Source organism: Podarcis tiliguerta (genome assembly GCF_965153285.1).
Source record: "Podarcis tiliguerta genome assembly, chromosome: 12".
NCBI lineage: Eukaryota > Metazoa > Chordata > Lepidosauria > Squamata > Lacertidae > Podarcis > Podarcis tiliguerta.
Window position 1 is genome coordinate 31761282 of NC_139545.1, and position 19271 is coordinate 31780552.

At 44.9% G+C, this 19271-nt stretch overlaps 1 long non-coding RNA gene across 2 annotated transcripts in view; it reads left to right on the forward strand.

Annotated features, from left to right (window-relative positions):
• The window catches only part of LOC310660641, a 60785-nt gene extending 44436 nt beyond the window's left edge, over positions 1-16349 (forward strand). For both annotated transcript variants that reach the window (XR_014503560.1, XR_014503561.1), the window contains exons 2-3: positions 11145-11363; positions 15723-16349. This is a non-coding gene — a long non-coding RNA (uncharacterized lncRNA). The remainder of the gene's footprint in view (positions 1-11144; positions 11364-15722) is intronic.
• Positions 16350-19271: the final 2922 nt, after the last annotated feature.

A 19271-nucleotide genomic window follows, 5' to 3' on the forward strand; every position in this document is an offset into this window, starting at 1 on the left:
TGCTCCACTATTTCATTTTTATATTTCTTCAATGAGCCCCTGCCCTCTTTTCAAAGCACTAGAGTGGTGCGGTAATAAAAGCTATGTATTGCTTAGCACCAACATTCCAGGAAGAAAAGGAAACACATTTATTTGTACTGTGCCTGCAGGGAAGGACAAAGGATCTTGGCTTGTGAAATTGATGTCCTGCCACAAGTGGACCATCTTTGCTGGCTAGGATGCTCATTAATGTGACACAACCCTTGCTCATTTTCCCCTTTATTTCTCAGTGCACCTGGTTTTCATTTTCCATGTAATTTTATAGCAGTCAAGAGCTTATGCAGTATCAGAAGAACTCTAAGCTACAAATTCCCTGGCACCCAATGAGTTCTCTCCACTGTGTTCCAGACATCCTGGGTGAGATGATACAGCAATCAGAACTGCCTGTTACCTTCAGATGGAAATCAAGATATACCCTATCTATCTGTATTCCTTATCATGGTTAAATCCCCAATAAAATAACATGTAAATTATGCGATGTAGCTCAGGGTACAGAGTCCCAGGACACATCAGCAGAGGAATTATTAGGATGAGAGGAGCAGTTGCATTCAGTCTGGTTATCTGATCCCTGAAAAGCATATACAGCAATCAGACTGGTGCCAGCACCCTGCAGGGTGGGGCAAATGCCAAGTCCCCGCCAGGACCCCATGTCTCCACTGCCAAGGCTGCCACTACAGCTGATGTGGCTCAGCTGAGTGGCAGCTGCACTGCATGGAGCTCAAAGCCCACTTGGCATGTGCGTAGTGACTAGCATCACCCTGTTAATAATGCCAGTCCTGCCCCCAACATGCATACATTGGGGGCAGGGACAGCATCATGAACAGGGTGGTACTGGCCATTAAATGTTTTCCAAGTGGACCTGGAGGTCCCATCCCAATGCATGTGCTCTGGCAGACTCTACCCTTTGGAGAATGCCAACTTCACAACAACATAATGCATACCTAGGTCAGGGGCTGAACCATTACTGGGGTGCACGTGCCCATATACATACTCTCCAACATTTCTCTGGTGAAAATAGGGACATCCTATTCCACTACTGCTACCACTACTACTATTCCCCGCCCATCTGACTGGGTTATAATAATAATAATAATCTTACTATTTACACCCCACCCATCTGGCTGGGTTGCCCCAGTCACTCTGGGTGGCTTCCAGCACATATCAAAACATAATAAAACATCAAACCTTAAAACCTTCCTGATACAGGGCTGCCTTCAGATGTCTTCTGAAAGTTGTGTAGCTCTTTATCTCCTTGACATTTGATGGGAGGGTGTTCTACAGGGCAGGTGCCACTATGGAGAAGGCCCTCTTCCTGGTTCTCTGTAACTTCTCGCGGTGAGGGAACCACCAGAAGGCTGGGCTGCCCCAGCCATTCTGGGCTGCTTCCAACACATATAAAAACATAACAAAACATTAGACATTTTAAAACCTCCCTATAAAGGGCTGCCTTCAGATGTCTTCCAAAGGTTGTATAGTCACTTATCTCCTTGGATCAGGGGGTAACATAACTCCATACCCTCCAACATTTCTCTGATGAAAATAGGGATGTCCGAAGGAAAAGTGGGACATTCTATGATCATATCAGAAAGTGAGATGATTTCTGTAAATCCGGGGCTGTCCCTGGAAAATAGGGACACTTGGAGGGTTTGCATATATACACATGTAAAGTGAGCCTGAAATGCCACTTGGTGATGTAGCCCACCCTACCAACTAGAATCTGGCAAGGGGGCAGCATGCTGCTGGGGGAGACCTTGGATGTGAGGGCGATCTGGCTGTGACATCTGTCACCCCATTGATCGCCAGGGTTGATTCGGCTGATCTGGCTGGCTAGGCGGGTGTCCCCTTCCTCCCTCACCGCTCCATGTGCGTCCCTCCCGAAGCTGCGCGCTCGGTGGAAGAGGACGACCATCCCAGATAGAAGGAGTGTACCGTTCTTCGGTCAAGGGTATATGATAGCTGCGCTGGGGGAGACCACTATGGGCAACTTGCCCCCCCCCCATGGGATCTAGGTTTGCTAGTCATCATCATCATCATAATGCAGTGTTGGACTATTAAAATATACCGTAAGTCTTTTCATTTGATGCTAGAGATGTCACAGACTTCTATTTTTTTGGGGGGGGGGAGGATGAAAAACATATAGTCCTGGGTGTTACTCTCTCTCTCCCTCCCCAAAATGGCAGGTTTTACACAAGAATAGCATTTCCCCAACACCTTCATTGTCAAAAATCATAATCATAGTTATTGTTTATGCATTAGGAAAATCTTATCCTACATGGGGCACAATGTGGGAAAGATCAGAATCTGACACTTCAAAATAATCATTATCATTTAGCTGCTGTTCTACATTCTCTGTGACAAGCTTGACTTGGGAGAGGGAACGTAGCATGCTAAGAGCCACGGACAGGTTTTTTAAATGTCATGTCAAGATGCCCACCCTTTTGTATTTCCAAGGGAATAAGAGATCACACAATTCCGTGGCTGTACATTTGAAGGAGACTAAATGCCCCCTTTCATATGCAATCACCAAAGGCAAAAGGAAGGGGAAACTCTGGGAGCTAAAACTGTGGCAGCCCAAGAAGATCAGATATTACTATTTAATTTCATTATCTCAAGATAATGTTGCCATATGTGTTCTAGGCCTAAGATGCTGTGAGATAAAAGCAAACTTCCTGGATTGTTAGTGATTCAATTCTTCTCTGAACACATCTCTTTGCTGATAGACTGCTGATAACCAAGGGCACTGAGTTACAGCACAATTGTGCATGTTTACTCAGACGTAATTCCCACTTTGTTCAACAGGGCTTCCTCCCTAGCAAGTGTGCTTACAGCCCCAACCTTATTCTCACTCATAGCACCCGTTTGCTTCTGGAGGACGGTCATCAAATGTGTGTTGTGTCCATTCATAAAACAACAAGGCTGTAGTTCCAGAATGGAATGTAGAAATTATCTAGCTTGGGGAGATCTCTATGTTCAACAAAGTCACATGATAGAGGTCTTCCTCTCCCATAGCAAGCTGGAGATTTAGAAGTGGGTTTCTGCCACAGGCATGCTATAGATCTGGCTGGTGCACAGATTTAAGGAGTTTGTCTTTATAGTATGATTTTCAAAGATATAAACCCAATTCCTTTAATAAAAGAAGAAGAAGAATAAAAGGTAGCATATATGCCCTATGTTAAAACCAACAAGAAACAACCACAATAATTGTTCTAAGAATACTTTGCTTTTGCAGTCTCAAATGTTTCCATAGTGGACCTTAGGGCTTCAATGAATCTATGTGAGTTTCCATACTCTCCGAGTGAAATCTGAAATGTTTTTTTCTGGAAGGATTATGGGGAAACCTCGATATCTACAGTATACAACTTACTTCTCAGTGGCAGACCAACTCCTCTTGACCCTCTCTCAGTCACCAGCCAGTATGACCAAGAGGAAAATTGCAGCTATCTGTTTGGAAGTAAACAGAACCCCCCAAACTACAAAAGAGAGGTGGATAATTGATTTCACCAGCCATGTAAATGCCCTATAAAGACTCAAACAGATAGGCGTTATTGTTGAATAGAGTACAGCTGGCAATACCTTGATATAGAATTTCAGCAACAGAGGCAATGTGCAAGGATTGCAAGAGGAATTGCCATGGAATTTGGGTGTGCTATTTTAATCCTTCTATTGTACAATTGTACAGTCTTTTTGTTTAAAAAAAGGTGCACGCAGAAGCACATATAGATATGCCCAACCCTGTGCCTGTCCAGAAGTGTCCCCCAATCTGTCTCTGTGGCCCAATACCAGATGCAAACCCTCTAAGCCCATGCGAAATTAAGAGGCTTCTTGGAAACAGAGATGACAATGGCACCACACAGACCCCCTTGGCCCTCCAGGCTGGCCTGATGTTGTACCCAGTGCTTTTTTCCTTAAAAAAAAATAATGTTTAGGGGTACTCTCATTTTGACTCAAGAAAAATCACTGCTTTATAGTTCAAATCGGGAAAAATAAATACAGTAAATGGACAAAAGTACAAAGAGTCACAAAATGTTTAGGGGGATGTGTACCCCTGCGTCCCACTAGAAAAAAGCACTGGTTGTACCCAACCCATTGCTGAGTTTCAAGGTCATCACCACTGATCGTCCGGAGCTATGATGTTCTAAGGTAGGCCTTCAATGCCTAGTTTATGTTCTGAATTTACCTGAGGTGTAGTAGAGGATCATTCATTAGGATGAAAGGGACACTGCCCTACTAACTCTGATGACTATGCTCTACCTCCACAGCAATGCTTCTGAATACCAGTTGCTGGAAACCAGAGGAGGAGAGAGGGCTCTTGGGCTAATGTTCTGCTCTCTGGCTTCCCATAGGCATCTGGTTAGCCAGTGAGAACCAGATGCTGGACTAGATGGGCTATTCCTATGTTCTTAACTTCCATCTGTCCTCAGTCAGTTCCACCTGTCTGTCATCTTACATCCAGTCCAGGTGGCTTTAGGGTGGTATATAAAATCAATCAATCAATCAATCAATCAATGCTGTAGAATGGAGCATGAGCAGTGGGGGTGGTGTTGAACTTGAGCATCACCCAGAGCACCGCTGAAATTTGAGCGCCCGAAGTCCACCACTGGTATCACCATTCCCAATGGGCACCAGCCACCACTGCGTGCAGGAAGCTTTCTGATCATCCCCAGAGATGCATTTGCCTGGAGAATGTCATGCAGAATGCACAATGCCATCTAAAGAGGTACTGTTCTCTTTGAGAATGCAAGGCCTTAAATTACCCAACCACCACTGACCCTGGTGGACCCAGCCAAAACACAAGAGAAGCAAACTAGGGTAAGCAAAGACAAGTGGCAAGTACTGGCAGAATTAACCCCAGCGCTGTTCCCCTTAGTGAGCAAACCCCATTGCCATGGCAACAGACACACAGCCAGAAAAAAGCGGAGGAGGAGGGGGTGGAACAGGCTAGAAAGAGAGCATATTCATTATTTTCTAAATTAATATTGATTCCTTCCACTTAAATTATATATCTATAGTTTCGAAGACGAAAATGAATTAGACGCTTCTCACTCTTTTATACTGTATACCGTTGTTGCCTTTTTAAGAGCCTGAAAAACCTGCTTATTTCCACTGACCCCCTCCGGGTGAGATTATCCTGAGAAAACCCTCCTCCCTCTTGAAAGCAGATTTGAGTGAGTGATTGTGTAGAACCAAATGTGTAGGCTAAATCTGCGACTATCCTGCGAAAAAAGTTGATGAAGCACCGTCTCACTTTCAGCAAGTCATTTGTTTTGACAAGAGAGGAAAATATCTTATCATTAATCATTTCTAAGATTAAATTATTCTTTTAAGTACTTGTTACGCATTCTTGTAATGTGAAGAATCTCTATTAACAGACTATAATTTAGCAGTGATTACCTACCACTGATCGGGTACAATAGTTTTGGTTACTACTTTGAAAGAGAGCACACAGTGAAGAAATGATGGCATGAGGGGCTGACAGCGACCTCACATTTGTAGACGTTTATAGTGGCTTCATGTAATAGAAGGTATCTGGTACTCTGACATCTTCATGCTGGACACTTGGCCATTCCTGTTCCATATTGTTGAGCAGGGGTGGCGAACCTTTGACTAGGGTTGGTGCAACTATTGGGCAAAGGGAGGCAACTACGTCAGGTGGCAGAAGCTGAGGAGTGGCTGCAGCACCACCTCCTTGGCTGTTTCCCTATGTTGGAGGGCAGAAGCAGGAGTGTCCTGCGCCTCCTAAACTCGACCACAGCCCTCAGGTGTGCCGGGGGATTCTGCTATTCTGTTGCCAGCTTTGAAGTTTGAGTCAGCTCTCAATCCAACTACCTTCTGGACATGGAAGGTGGGCACCATTTTGTCCTTTGCCTCAGGCAGCAAAATGTATCGGGCCAGCACTTCCTGTGAACCTCCAACTGTTGCTAAACTACAACTCCCATCAGCCCTGACCATTGGTCATGCCAGCTGGGAGTGATGGGAAGTAGGAGTCCAAAAACATCAGGTTCCTCTCTCTGATGTTAAGTAAAGAAAGAAAGGCAAGGGGTTCATGTGGTGATGTGGAAAAGTTGCCAACTCTTGTGAAATATACTTAAGAGTCGAGAGTGGATTTCATGCTCTTTATTCAGCTCATAGTGGTGAGGAGGAATGGAAGTTCCCCCAGAAAGTCTGCTTTATATACATTATTTACGCAATGGGCCCCACGTGATTGGCTAATTCTGCGATTCACCTGCAGGCCAATCAGGTTGTGGATTCACTTCCACATGGAGCTGGATTGGGTGGCTCCTGTGGACCAATCAGACTGCTGCATTCTGGACTCTATTGTTCTAGGACCAATCAGACTGCTGCCTTTTGGATCTCATTCAACTCAGTACATAACATCTTGGAATGAAAATCTTGGTACCTGGGTAGGGTCTAGGGGCAGAGGTTGTGTCACACACACCTTAGAGGCAGAACCTACATGTGAGTAGGGTTTGAGTTCACACAAAACAGCTTGTTTATCTCAGGTGCCAAGGTACTGCATGTGCTTCCAGGTCATCTACAACGCAGCAATGCCAGCTACACATGATCTTCTCTGACAGCATATATCTAGGCAGATAAAACAATGGAGTGTTGGAACTATTAGAGCTTTGCTGGAAATAATTTGCCAGGCAGTTTGAGGATAGGGTGGCCATGTTTCTTATTTTACAAAGAACAGTTATCTCTTTCAAGGGAGTGTCAGAATACAGTCCTCTAGTTGAAGAAAGGTGTGGTTCAAGTCCGGTTTAAGATAATAATAAAAATTGCAAGAAGGAAGAGCAGGAGAGTTTGAAGTGGACCACCAACAATTAGAAGCTGGACATTAGATTGAGCAGGCATGGGTCACCTGATCCCAGTAATCCCAGTTTTCTCCATTATGATGAGACATACTGCATTTCTATTTAAATTAATTACTTCTAAATTTGCACCTGTACATATAAATTATGCAAAGTGTATGCATATATTTGCCCACTTTTTTTGGTGTAAGTGGACGCCTTATTTGAGGGCAAAATTGCTTTTCTCCATGCTGACATGAATGCTGCTGTTATTAGGGAGTCAGGTGAGATGTCTTGTATAACATCTAACCTGATTTTGAGGGACCAGTTTCAGCTGATGAGGTCTGAGGATGTGGATGAGGTGCTTATAGCAGCTGAACTCATGACATGCTCTCTTGTTTTTTGCCCATCACGGCTTCTTCAAGCTAGCTGATGGGGTTGGCTAGGTGGGTCCAGGGAGTGGTCAACACATCTCTGCATGAGGGAGCAGTGCGGCCACATTGAAGGAGGCAATAATACAGACCCTCCTAAAATAAGCCTTCCTAGACCTTGAGGTATTTGACAGCTGTCACCTGAACATAAATATTTCCATTTTCTGGGCAAGGTGTTAAAGAGAGCAGTGACGGTTCAGTTGCAGACATGCCTGGAGGAGCACAATGACTGAGCATTTTAAGTCTGGATTCAGGTCCTGTCTAGGAACAGAACTGGCCTTGGTCACTCCTCAGTGCAGCTCTTTCCAGAACTGATAAACTCCTCAGCTCCTGGATCTGGAAACCAGACACACAATGCTTCGCAGCCATTACTGGATACAGCCCTACAAGAAGGAATAAAGGTAAAGGTACCCCTGCCCATACGGGCCAGTCGTGTCCGACTCTAGGGTTGTGCGCCCATCTCACTTAAGAGGCCGAGGGCCAGCGCTGTCTGGAGACACTTCCGGGTCATGTGGCCAGCGTGACGAAGCTGCTCTGGCGAGCCAGCACCAGCGCAGCACACGGAAACGCCGTTTACCTTCCCGCTATAAAGCGGTACCTATTTATCTACTTGCACTTAGGGGTGCTTTCGAACTGCTAGGTGGGCAGGAGCTGGGACCGTAAGACGGGAGCTCACCCCGCCGCGGGGATTTGAACTGCCGACCATACGATCGGCAAGTCCTAGGCACTGAGGTTTTACCCACAGCACCACCCGTGTCCCTACAAGAAGGAATAGGACCACTGTAAAACAGTGCCCTCACGGCAACAGTCCTAGGAGGTTATAATGGTCCATTGTATCGAAAGCTGCTGAGAGATCAAGCAAGAGCAACAAGGTTGCACTTCCGTCCTTCTCCAGTAAAAGGAGTGACCAAGGCCAGTTCTGTCCCTTGACAGGACCTGAATCCAGACTGAAAATGCTCAAAATCACTGTGCTCCTCCAGGCATATCAGGTATATGATTTTGGGAAGTTTCTACCTAGAACCTTCTCTTCACTGGAGGGTTAAGAAGCCTCTATGGTGAAGAATGACTATGATCAACATAGGCTGATACTCTGCCTCTGACCTTTCCAGGACATGGATAGCTTGGCCACTGTAACTTATGACTACTTCGATGGGCTCTTGTGGGGCTTCCCCTGAGACTTACTCTTTCTAAGCCAAATTATCGGGGCTTACAGCAATAACTTTACTTCTTTTAAAAACCCACTGACTGATTCACACATGCACATGTCTCAGCCATCAATTGTTCAATATTCAATCCTCAATGACTCATAGGCAGTTGTGTCTGAAATGCTGTCAGGCAGTATGGAAAACTTGCGAAATAAATATATTCATAAGTTATGTTGTCCTCCTTGCCCACATGCAACTCTGACATGATAGCCAAGATGCCTGAGACTTCCACCCCTTGGTAGCTCTTAAAGGATGTACCATGTGCACAGTGGCTCCTACATTGACTTGGGGAGGTCAGAAGACATGAGCCATCTGAAGGATCTTTGTGAGTGAAAGGTTTTGCCAGTTGAATGTAATTTGACTTAAAAGTTGCTTTGAAAAGATCGTGCAGCTGATAGCTTCTCATTTGGGTGCACAGCTGAGGAAGAGGTGAGGAGGAATACATTATTTCATCAAAGCCTGCTGCTTTTAAATGAGGTGAAATCCCTCCAGCAGGAAGAGAGATGCCATCGATTCAGAGTCTGTGTCAGTTAATATTTCTCTTTCCTTAGCAGCACCCTTCTTATTGGTGTCTTCACCAATCAGTGTTGACATCAACAATGTAATGTGCTCCTTTATTTGTGAGACAGGGGATATTCTTCAAAAGACCAAGCAGAGAAAGGCTGCTTTTGCAAAAAAAGAAGAGCAAGAAACCCCTGAGGCTCCTTCATTTGGTGCTGCATCTATAGCAGCAGCAAGTCCCAGATACTACAAGGTTCCTGCTGTGCTCTTGAACCACACACTGCAGTTAGGGTCAGTTATGGAGACGGCACCACAAGACACTTGTGCCCTTGTGCTGTAGCTCCTATTGACAAAGGGCTGGTCCACATAACATAGGCATTCAGGGAATAGGTCCTCGCTCAATGGGAGAGCACTTTCTTCACAGGTAGAAGGCCCCAGATCAGTTCCCTGGCATCTTCACACAGCACATGGTTAAACTGATGGCTTTAAAAGGGATTGGACGAATTCATGGAGGAAAAGCTTGTCGATGGCTACTAGTCATGATAGCTATGCTCTGCCTCTATGATCCAAGGCAGTAATTCTTTTGAATACCAGTTGTTGGAAGCCACAGGAGAAGAAAATGCTCTTGTTCTCAGGTCCTGCTTGTGGGTTTCCCACAGGCATCAACTTGAACAGGCTCTTCTTATCTCTGGTTGAAGTTGGGGAAGACTTCTCTTTGGAACGCTGGAGAGCCTCTGTCAGCCAAGAGTTGTCAAGGCTCAGCTAGATGGACCAAAACTCTGACTTGGTGGTTGGTAGCTTTGTGTATTCCTCCCATTTCAGCTATAACCAGACCAATGGAAACTTTGTGCTTACAAAAGATCCCCATGCCGTGATGAATTCTGTAACCTGTATACATTCTGCAAAAAAAGCAAGTGTGTGTGTGCGTTATCTTGGTTTGCAGAAATGATTTTGCATGGCAGAGGGAGCCTTTGCTATAGGCCAAACAACCTCTCCTGTACCCTAACTTCTGAGATTTAGAATGACAGGGTGCAGCTTGACACAGAGTCGTGTCACTGGTCCTTCAAACACAGCATTGTCTAGAAATGTTGGGCATAGCTCTCCAGGGTATCAGAGTGCCCATCATAAGATAAATGGCAGTAGCCTTGTCAAACAAACTCAGGCTCATTATACCTGGTCTATGTAAACAGCGTGTAGGAGGACAAATTGTGACAGCTTAAGTCTTTTATCACATCATGTCGTGGTGGGGTGGGAGTAGAGTCTCATTTTCAAAAAATCACACACACACACAGGCCAGAAAATTAGCCTCTCCAGGAGAAATCTATATCAGAATCTTTGTCCCTGACACCTAGTTTTGTACATGCAGGTAGTTTTATATTATGTAGAAATGCATTCTAGCCTAGGAATGTCCACAAACTCTTTCAACATCTTGTCTTCCGCTCATGTAGACCAGGCAAATGATTCTCTGGATGGTGAATCCTGTACCAAACATGGTGCCTTAAAGTGGGATGGGGGACTGAGAAATACACCTGGAAGTGCTGATAACACCTTGTAGGGGAAGCCTATATCGGAGTTATTTTGAGTAACCAATGCGCTTATATAGCACATCATCTGGTATCAGCCTCCTCTGATCTTCTGCTGCCCCATGATAAGGCTTCTATGAGTGACAGGCCATGTCACCCACAGTGCTCCTTTTGCTGGCACTGGTGTGTCCACCAGGGAGGGATATCTGCTTCTTGTGTGCAAGAGCAACAGACCAAAGGTACAATCTTCAGCAGAAGTCGCTTCAGATGACTGGGAATTGAATGAGAGCAGGGGCCAGGGATGATTGGAGCTGTACTATGATAACACCTGGAGAGTCACAGTTCCTTCATCCCTGCTCTAACCATTACACTGTACTTGCACCATTAAAAATCTACAAGTCAGATGACAGAAAAACAGAAGATCCATTAAAGAGCATTATTTTTTTTTGAAAGGCAATCTGATTGGACCAAGTATTTTGATCTACCTGTAATAACCAATGGGTTTCAAACATTTACATCAGGACAGAGTAAGAATTAAAAAACTAATTTAACACAATGGGTGAATTAGCTTGCAAATGTATCAAGCTCTCTGAATTGCACTCACCAATAACAGATTCATCTCAAATTCATTTTATTATTATTATTATTTTATTTTAGAGCTGCTGGAGAAGAAATTGCCGTTCCTGGACAGCACATCCTTAATCTTTGAGCATCCTTCCGTCATGTTCATTTTATCTGCTGCTCCCAGTGTCTCAGCAAAGGAAAGTCAATTCCTTGGATATTTTAAAGTCCTCTAAGTAATGAGGAGTGTGTTGGACTCCCATTTCTTTCAGCAAAGCTGCATTCATTCATTGTGCATCTAATGTGTCGGCCAAGGTAACTGCATTGATTTCAAAATACCCACCTTGATGCTTGCGCAAGTCACCTGAAATGAAATGGGCCATGCAATTTGAAATGTCAATATATCTTACGTCCTGATTCAAACATGATTGATGCTGCCTTGCCGACATCACTTATCAGGGTATCTGGAGTATCATATACATGGGAAGGATTTGTGCGCAGTCAGTGCATTCCTTTGGGCCATGGATCTTTGAAGTGCAAATAATGCTGCATAACATGGGCTGCTTCATGTGAGAAGTGCCTTTTACCCATGGTGTGGGTCAGGGGCATTGTTAATGGGCAGGTGGACATCAACATATGCAAATATTATGCAAATTTGTATCATGGGCCTGTGCCCCAAGCCTTTTAAGCACTTCTAGCAATAGCCCTGGTGTGGCTACATAAGATGCCAATACAGATAACTGCTTTTTGTATAACAGCATTTAAGCTGTGTACACACCATATATTTAAAACACAGTTAAAGCACACAGCTCCCACCAATGAACCCTGGGAGCTGTGGTTTGTTAAGGGTGCTGGGAACTGTAGTGGTGTGAGGGGTAAACTACAGTTCCCAGGGTTCTTGGGGGGAAATCCACATGCTTTGACTGTATTTTAAGTGTACTGTGTGCATATGGTCCATGTTTAAACTGGGTCACTGGATGAGGCAATGGAGATCCATGTGAAGCAATTCCAGTGACTCAGACCATAAATGTATCTATGTGGAGAACACCCCTGGAAAAATGTTTGTCTGATGACAACACCATCCCCCATGCTCCCCTTCAGCAGGGGGAACTGAGCTCTTTCATTCTGTCAGCATAGCTGGGTTGACACAAGTCCATGCCTGAAGAGACCACTGTGGTCTAGAAGGTTCTAGAATCTGCCTTTGCAAAAGAAGCCATCGGTTTGTTCTCCTTCCCATGGTGGGATTGGTTTTGGCAGAGAATGTGCACACATTCCTTCCCTGCTGGCGATTCCTTTATATATCTTGTGTGTTCTCGGAGTTGGGCCTGTTTAACTCTACTCTTGGGCCCAGCTAACTGGCTGAAGAAGTTTCTTCTTCTTCTTTGCTATGGTTTAACTCTTTTGGACAAAACCATCTGTCAGCAGCTGTGAAAGGACCAAGTTTTTCCCAGATGTGACAGGGAGCTGATTCAGAGCCAGCATTTATTAACAGGCAGAGTGTTTGACTTTGACCTGGGATTGGTTTGGGTGGTGAGACCACACTACAGTCCAGACTGGTTTCATATCCATTACCTCTCCCTAGAGTTATGAAAGAGCAGGCAATTGCCAAACTACAGATCATAGGATTCTTGGGATGGTAGGGAGAGTCAGGACACTCACATTCATGTAGGTTATGAGATAGAGTTATCTCAGTCACATATCAGCCAGGAATCCTCAGTTCAGACTGGACATAAGAATCTGCTAAACTGAGCAACAGGTCCATCTAGCCCTGTATTGTCTATCATCCAGAGTCTCCTCAGAGACTCAGGTAGAGTAGAAGTCATTCTTACCTCCTGCTCCTTGCCAAGGGATTGAACTTTGGCATGATTTCTATGTAACGTACGTGCTCTGCCACACAGCTCTGGGCCCCAACTACAAAAATGCAGCCACTCTATCCCCCTAGCTGAATTTGAAGTTGTGGGAATGTTCAGGGAGGCAGGAGAGGATATATTGTTTAATTATATCCTTCCCAATTTGTGTTAACAAGTTCTACAATTTAGCAGAGTAACATTCCCATTTTTAAACTTACACAGCGGATAATGTTTTTGCCAGGCTTGTTTAAGCCTCTAAAATAAGTTTCCTGGTACACTGGTGCCTCGCAAGATGAAATTAATTCGTTCTGCGAGTTTTTTCATTCTGCGAGTTTTTTCGTCTTGCGAAGCACCACTGTGTATTGACGGTTTCCCATAGGAATGCATTGGCAGTTTTTTAAAAAAGGCGCAAGATGTTTCGTCTTGCGAAGCAAGCCCATAGGGAAATCCGTCTTGCGAAGCAACTCAGAAAACGAAAAACTCTTTCGTCTTGCGAGTTTTTCATCTTCCGAGGCATTCGTCTTGAGAGGTACCACTGTAATTCCCCTTTTATTCCCTCCTAAAAAGATAGACGCAACACAGTCTTGTAGAAAATAGTTTACTCACAGTTTCATTCAGTTCACAAAAGGATTCCTGAAGGCAGGCTTAAGTTACAAAATATATACACTTGGAATCCATCCCATAAGGAGATAGTTCCTTTGTCCTCTTTGGCTAAGAGAGCATCTCAGGCTGATGCTTCTTTGATGAAAGCAAAATGGAGAAGAGAGAGATGTGGTGGCCAGTCCTGTGCTTTTGTTACCTGCACAGGTAAAGTCACACTCACCTCTGGTCACATGTAGAGGAAGTTTGTCCCGGCACAGGAGGAAACAGGAAGTTTATCTACTGGCTGGACAAACATCCCTCTTCATGTCTAAACATGTCTACTCTAGGAATGTTGTATTTAACTGCTCTGTGTTTCACACCCCACAGAAGTCAGGACCTCTTATACCCTAAGGACACTTATATCCCCATTTGTTTGTCTGCATATTTATGGCATTTATAGCTCACCTTTCCTAAATGGACATGATTCCACTCTTCCATTTTAACTGCACACCAACCCTGTGAAGTAGGTTAGGCTGAAAGATAGTGATTGGCCCAAGGCCATCCAGTGGGGATTTGAAACCTGGTTCCTCAGGCCCTAGTTCAATGCTTCAACCATTGTATCGCAGTGACATGTCTAGACCAGAGGTGGGCAAACTTTTTCTGTTATACGATCAACATTCTAGACTAGGCTATGGCGGGAGGATAATCATGTTCTTGATAGCTTCCCCTGTCTTCTTCACCACAAATACTCCTTTTTCTCCTTCCACCACCTTTCTGCATCATATACTGGCATCATATCCCCCACTCAGTCCTTCAAGATGAAGGTCATAATGCTTGAATGCCAGAAATTTTCTTCTGTCCGCTAACACTGCACTGGACACCAAATAATCTGTGGGTAGCCAAAATCTGTAACATTCCCAATCCCCAATGCTTCTGAATCGCATATCCCACAGTGATAGAACCGCAGGGAGAATTAACGCTGCTGTAATGCTTGGCACCTGCGGGATGACATGTGGAGATGATCCCAGAATACATACATGGGGGGGGGGGAGAGAGAATGGTATTCTAACTGGTTATACACATACTTTTTCTCAAAAGGGGCCTTTTGGAATAAGAGTTTGCATTCCTACTAGGCTATGACACTGTCCTCAGAAAATATATATGGGAATTAAATAGATGTGGCTGTGTTATATTGGAGTAAAATCACTGGTCCATCATTACTAATATTGCCAATGGTTTTCGGGTATCTTTGGAGAGTCACTCCCAGCCAGCCACAGTGATCAAAACTGGGCTAAATTTACATTTACATATATATACACCACACACACATACACACAGAGAGACACACACAAATAAATAATTTCTTATTTATACCTGCCCATATGGCTGGGTTTCCCCAGCCACTCTGGGTGGCTCCCAATAGAATATTAAAAACATGACAAAACATCAAATATGAAAAGCTTCCCCAGACAGGGCTGCCTTCAGATGTCTTCTAAAAGTCAGATAGTTGTTTATTTCCTTAACATCTGATGGGAGGGCGTTCCACGGGGGGGGGGGGGTGCAACTACTGAGAAGGCCCTCTGCCTGGTTCCCTGTAACCTCACTTTTTGCAGTGAGGGAACTGCCAGAAGGCGCTCAGAGCTGGACCTCAGTGGGGGTGAACAATGGGGGTGGAGACGCTCTTTCAGGTATACAGGGTCAAGGTTGTTTGGGGCTTTAAAGGGCAGCATCAACACTTTGAATTGTGCTTGGAAACATACTGAGAGCCAATGTAGGTCTTTCAGGACCGGTGTTATATGGTCTCAGTGGCCACTCCCAGTCACCAGTCTGGCTGCCACATTGTTGATTAGTTGTAGTGTGTGTGTGTGTGTGTGTGTGTGTGTGTGTGTGCTGTGATCACCACACACATGCAACAGTCAGGCACACACCACAGCCTGTTCTGTTGCCTGAGATGCAATCCTTCATTCAAGCCTAATTTCAGCAGTCGGAAAAGACTTTGTGGGTGCCAAGGGTGTCTCTGTGGGACCCTGAGCACCAGGTTGGCAGCTCCTGCCCTAAACTGCAACAGCCATGCACCAAATAATTTCCCCCTTTTCGTTCCACAAAGTGAAAGGCTTCATATATAGAACAGGACAAAGAATTGGGCATTAGAAGAGCAGGGTCACTTCAGGGAAATCCTCAGGTCCAATGTGTACCAGCATTTTGTACAATAATCCATGTTTTCTTCTTCTCTCTTCCCAAGGCAGAGCCATGAGGGAAGTTCACGCCGATTGAAAGCAAGTTGGAGATGCACAAATATGTATGTATTAACATGCAATAAATCATGCAGAAATGCTAAATCACAACTGTAACCTTCTGATACGCTATGACATGATATCAATCAGCAGGCTTCTGTGTAAATATGTCTCTTTCTTGTGGGGTGCCTGCTAATCTAGCCGGACTTCATCATTGGCACTATGCTAATTAATAGGCATGATTCATAATAAATAAATTATTTTCACCAGCTAAAACATGGAACTTTGTTTATTTGCTTATTTGACATGCTACCCACCGACATCTGCTGAGAATGTGGCAACAAATGGATGACAGCAATGGTAATGAACAGTGTCTGCTTTATTTATGTAACTGCAAACAGTTGTACACCCATTCATAATTCTTCCAATAAGAGGGAAGCCCACACAGAGCAAAGAGAAATGGAATCCAGACACCAGTTTGTGCAAATGAAGGACAGATTTGGTTGCACCATTCAAGCTCTCAGTTGTTGTATTCTGTGACTGAAGCTACTGCAATTAGTGCTGGATTATAGCTACTGTAAAACCAGATTAACAATGTGTATTCATAAATTCATAGTATGAACTAAAATCCTTTAAATGTGAAAAGGGAGGGGGATATTATTATTATTATTATTATTATTATTATTATTAAAATTGCTTACATCCCACTTTTCCAGTTTGGGCTTCTGAAAGCGGCTTGCAACAAACAAGAAAAACAATTACCACCAAACAAAATAAAAGAAACCTCAATTAATAAACAACATACACACAACAAATAAACAGATAGCAAAGAGGGATATTATTGCATTATAGTACAACAAAAGCAGGAGAAACACACACACACACACACTTTCAACAGTAGCATTTGTGGTATGAAATATCCCACGATTTTTGCAGGAAGCTATGGGGCATGCACCCACAGCAATAGGAAGCAACATGTCCACTCGGAAACTTTTGAAGGTGAAAAGAGAATTGAAGGCATTTAAGCACCTTGTTATGAGAGCCATGTCCTGGGAGACCAGGGTTCAAATTCCCCCAAAGGCCATGAAGCTCACTGGGTGTCTCTCAGCCTAACCTACCTCACAGGGATGTTGTGGGGGTTAAATGAGGAGGGGGAGAACAATGTATGCCACCTTGAGCTCTTTGGAGAAAAAGGTGGGACATGAACATAATAAATAAAAAAATATTGAGCACAAATCATCATGGATACAAACAGAAAGGATATCGGGGGGGGGGGGACGATGACCTTGAGTCTCCAGATCTGAGTCCCCCAAAGCTTGATATGGACCGACGTCCTATAAATATGTAGCAGCACCTCAGATGGGCTTAGCTGGTGTTAGGAGCCCTGCCATCTCCACATCTCTGGAAGAGGCCACTGAAAATATACAATCCCCAGCCGGGAGTGATTTAAGGAAATGAAAAACAGAGAGCAGAGCTGGAGGAGGTGTCAAATGTTTCTCCTCGCCTCCAGTTTGATGTGACCACTTGCCTTCCCTCAACCCCCCCCCCCACCTGTCTACCTTTCCTCCTTGGCTGCTGTCTACTTTTGAAAGCTAAAATGCCCAACGTCAATAAAAATTGCAGGAGGGACAGTGGGCGGGGGGTACACACACATTTTAATTGGTGTGTTATTATCAATTGATTGCAGTACATTCAAGGAAAGGAAGAAATGAAATGTCAGCTTTCTTCGGTCTGGTGATCCAGATGTTTTGATCTCCACCCCCCCCACCAGCCCCAGTCCGAATGGTCAGGGGTGATGGAAGTTGTAGTCATACAATATCTGGAGGGCACCGAGTTGCAGAAACCTGGCTTAGACTCCACAGTTTTCTCTGAAGCCCACAAATAGCTACAAACTTTTGGTGAATTTCCCCTGCCTTGGCTCTCCTTTTCCAGAGAAGCCTCTTTTCCTTTACTTCAAAAGACAGCTGCATTAAGCAGATGGCAACCAATGTGGAAGAGACCAATCAATGAATAGGAGTTTTATTGACGGTGCATTCTGTAACATTTTCTGGATACGATAATAGTGTATAATAGTTCATTGATGAGTCCCCAGTGCTACCACAGGATTGCTGTCTGGAGAGGCTAAAGCACAACAAAAGCAGGCCCGAAAGAAACTTGAACATCTGCGGTATAAAAAGGGATGGGGTTTCAGCAGGAAGTTATGGGATATGCACCAATTAGACAGGAAGCAGTGTGACTGCCCCAAAATATTTGCAGACACAAACAGTATTGAAAGTTGGATTGCATGTAACTGTCCTCCAAAAGTGTCATGACTACAGATCCTAATATATGTATGGGGGGGGGGGGAGATGTCTGGAGGGGGCCTTAGTCATTCTTTTCAAATTTGCATATTTTTTATTAATGTAACATTCTGGCTTGGTTCTAAGGCCCCATGTTCCTGTGATTGTGCAAAAAAGCCCTTAGAGCTATAGTACATCCCTGACACACACCCTGCCCTTTCTGTGACAATGCTAATTTAGGTGGGAGCTGAATCATAAAGTAAGGAACCTCAGGTCATAAGAGCATAAGGAGAGCCCTGCTGGATCGACCAAAGGCCCATCTAATCACAGGGACCAACCAAATGCCGATGGGAAGCCAGCAATCTGGGTCTGAGTGCAACAGTACTCTGCCTCCTTGCAATTCCAGGCATCCGGTACTCCAAGGCTTAAAGCCCCCAACAGCGAAGACAGAGCACAGCCATTGTGGCTAGTAAAAAAGGTAAAGGTAAAGGTACCCCTGCCCGTACGGGCCAGTCTTGACAGACTCTAGGGTTGTGCGCCCATCTCACTCAAGAGGCCGGGGGCCAGCGCTGTCCGAAGACACTTCCGGGTCACGTGGCCAGCGTGACATCGCTGCTCTGGCGAGCCAGAGCCGCACACGGAAACACCGTTTACCTTCCCGCTAGTAAGCGGTCCCTATTTATCTACTTGTACCCGGGAGTGCTTTCGAACTGCTAGGTTGGCAGGCGCTGGGACCGAACAGCGGGAGCGCACCCCGCCGCGGGGATTCGAACCGCCGACCTTTCGATCAGCAAGCCCTAGGCACTGAGGCTTTTACCCACAGCGCCACCCGCGTCCCATCGTGGCTAGTAGTCACCATGAATACTCCTCCATGAATACTCCTCCATGAATACTCTTTCCAAGTTCCACTAGACAACATCCTCACAGGTATTCAGAGGTATACAGGTCCTCCAGAAGTTGTTGGACTCCAACTCCCATCAGATGCCTGCAGCAGTCAGGGGTGATGGCAGTTGTTGCCTAGCAACATCTAGAAGGGCCTCAGGCTTCCCCATCTCTGGCATGAAGTTCCTAAGGGCAACACAGGCCTACTGTGATGAAATAGCCCACTGCAACTGACACAGGGATGAGTCATGTACATACACAGCATTTCAGGCACCACATGAAGCCATCTCTCCCCGCACAGGCAAGCCTGCCAGACATGTGGCACTCATCTGTTACGATGGAGCTGAAAGTAACCGAACAATCTTCTCCCTTGTTGCCTCGGCCCACAAGGCTTCC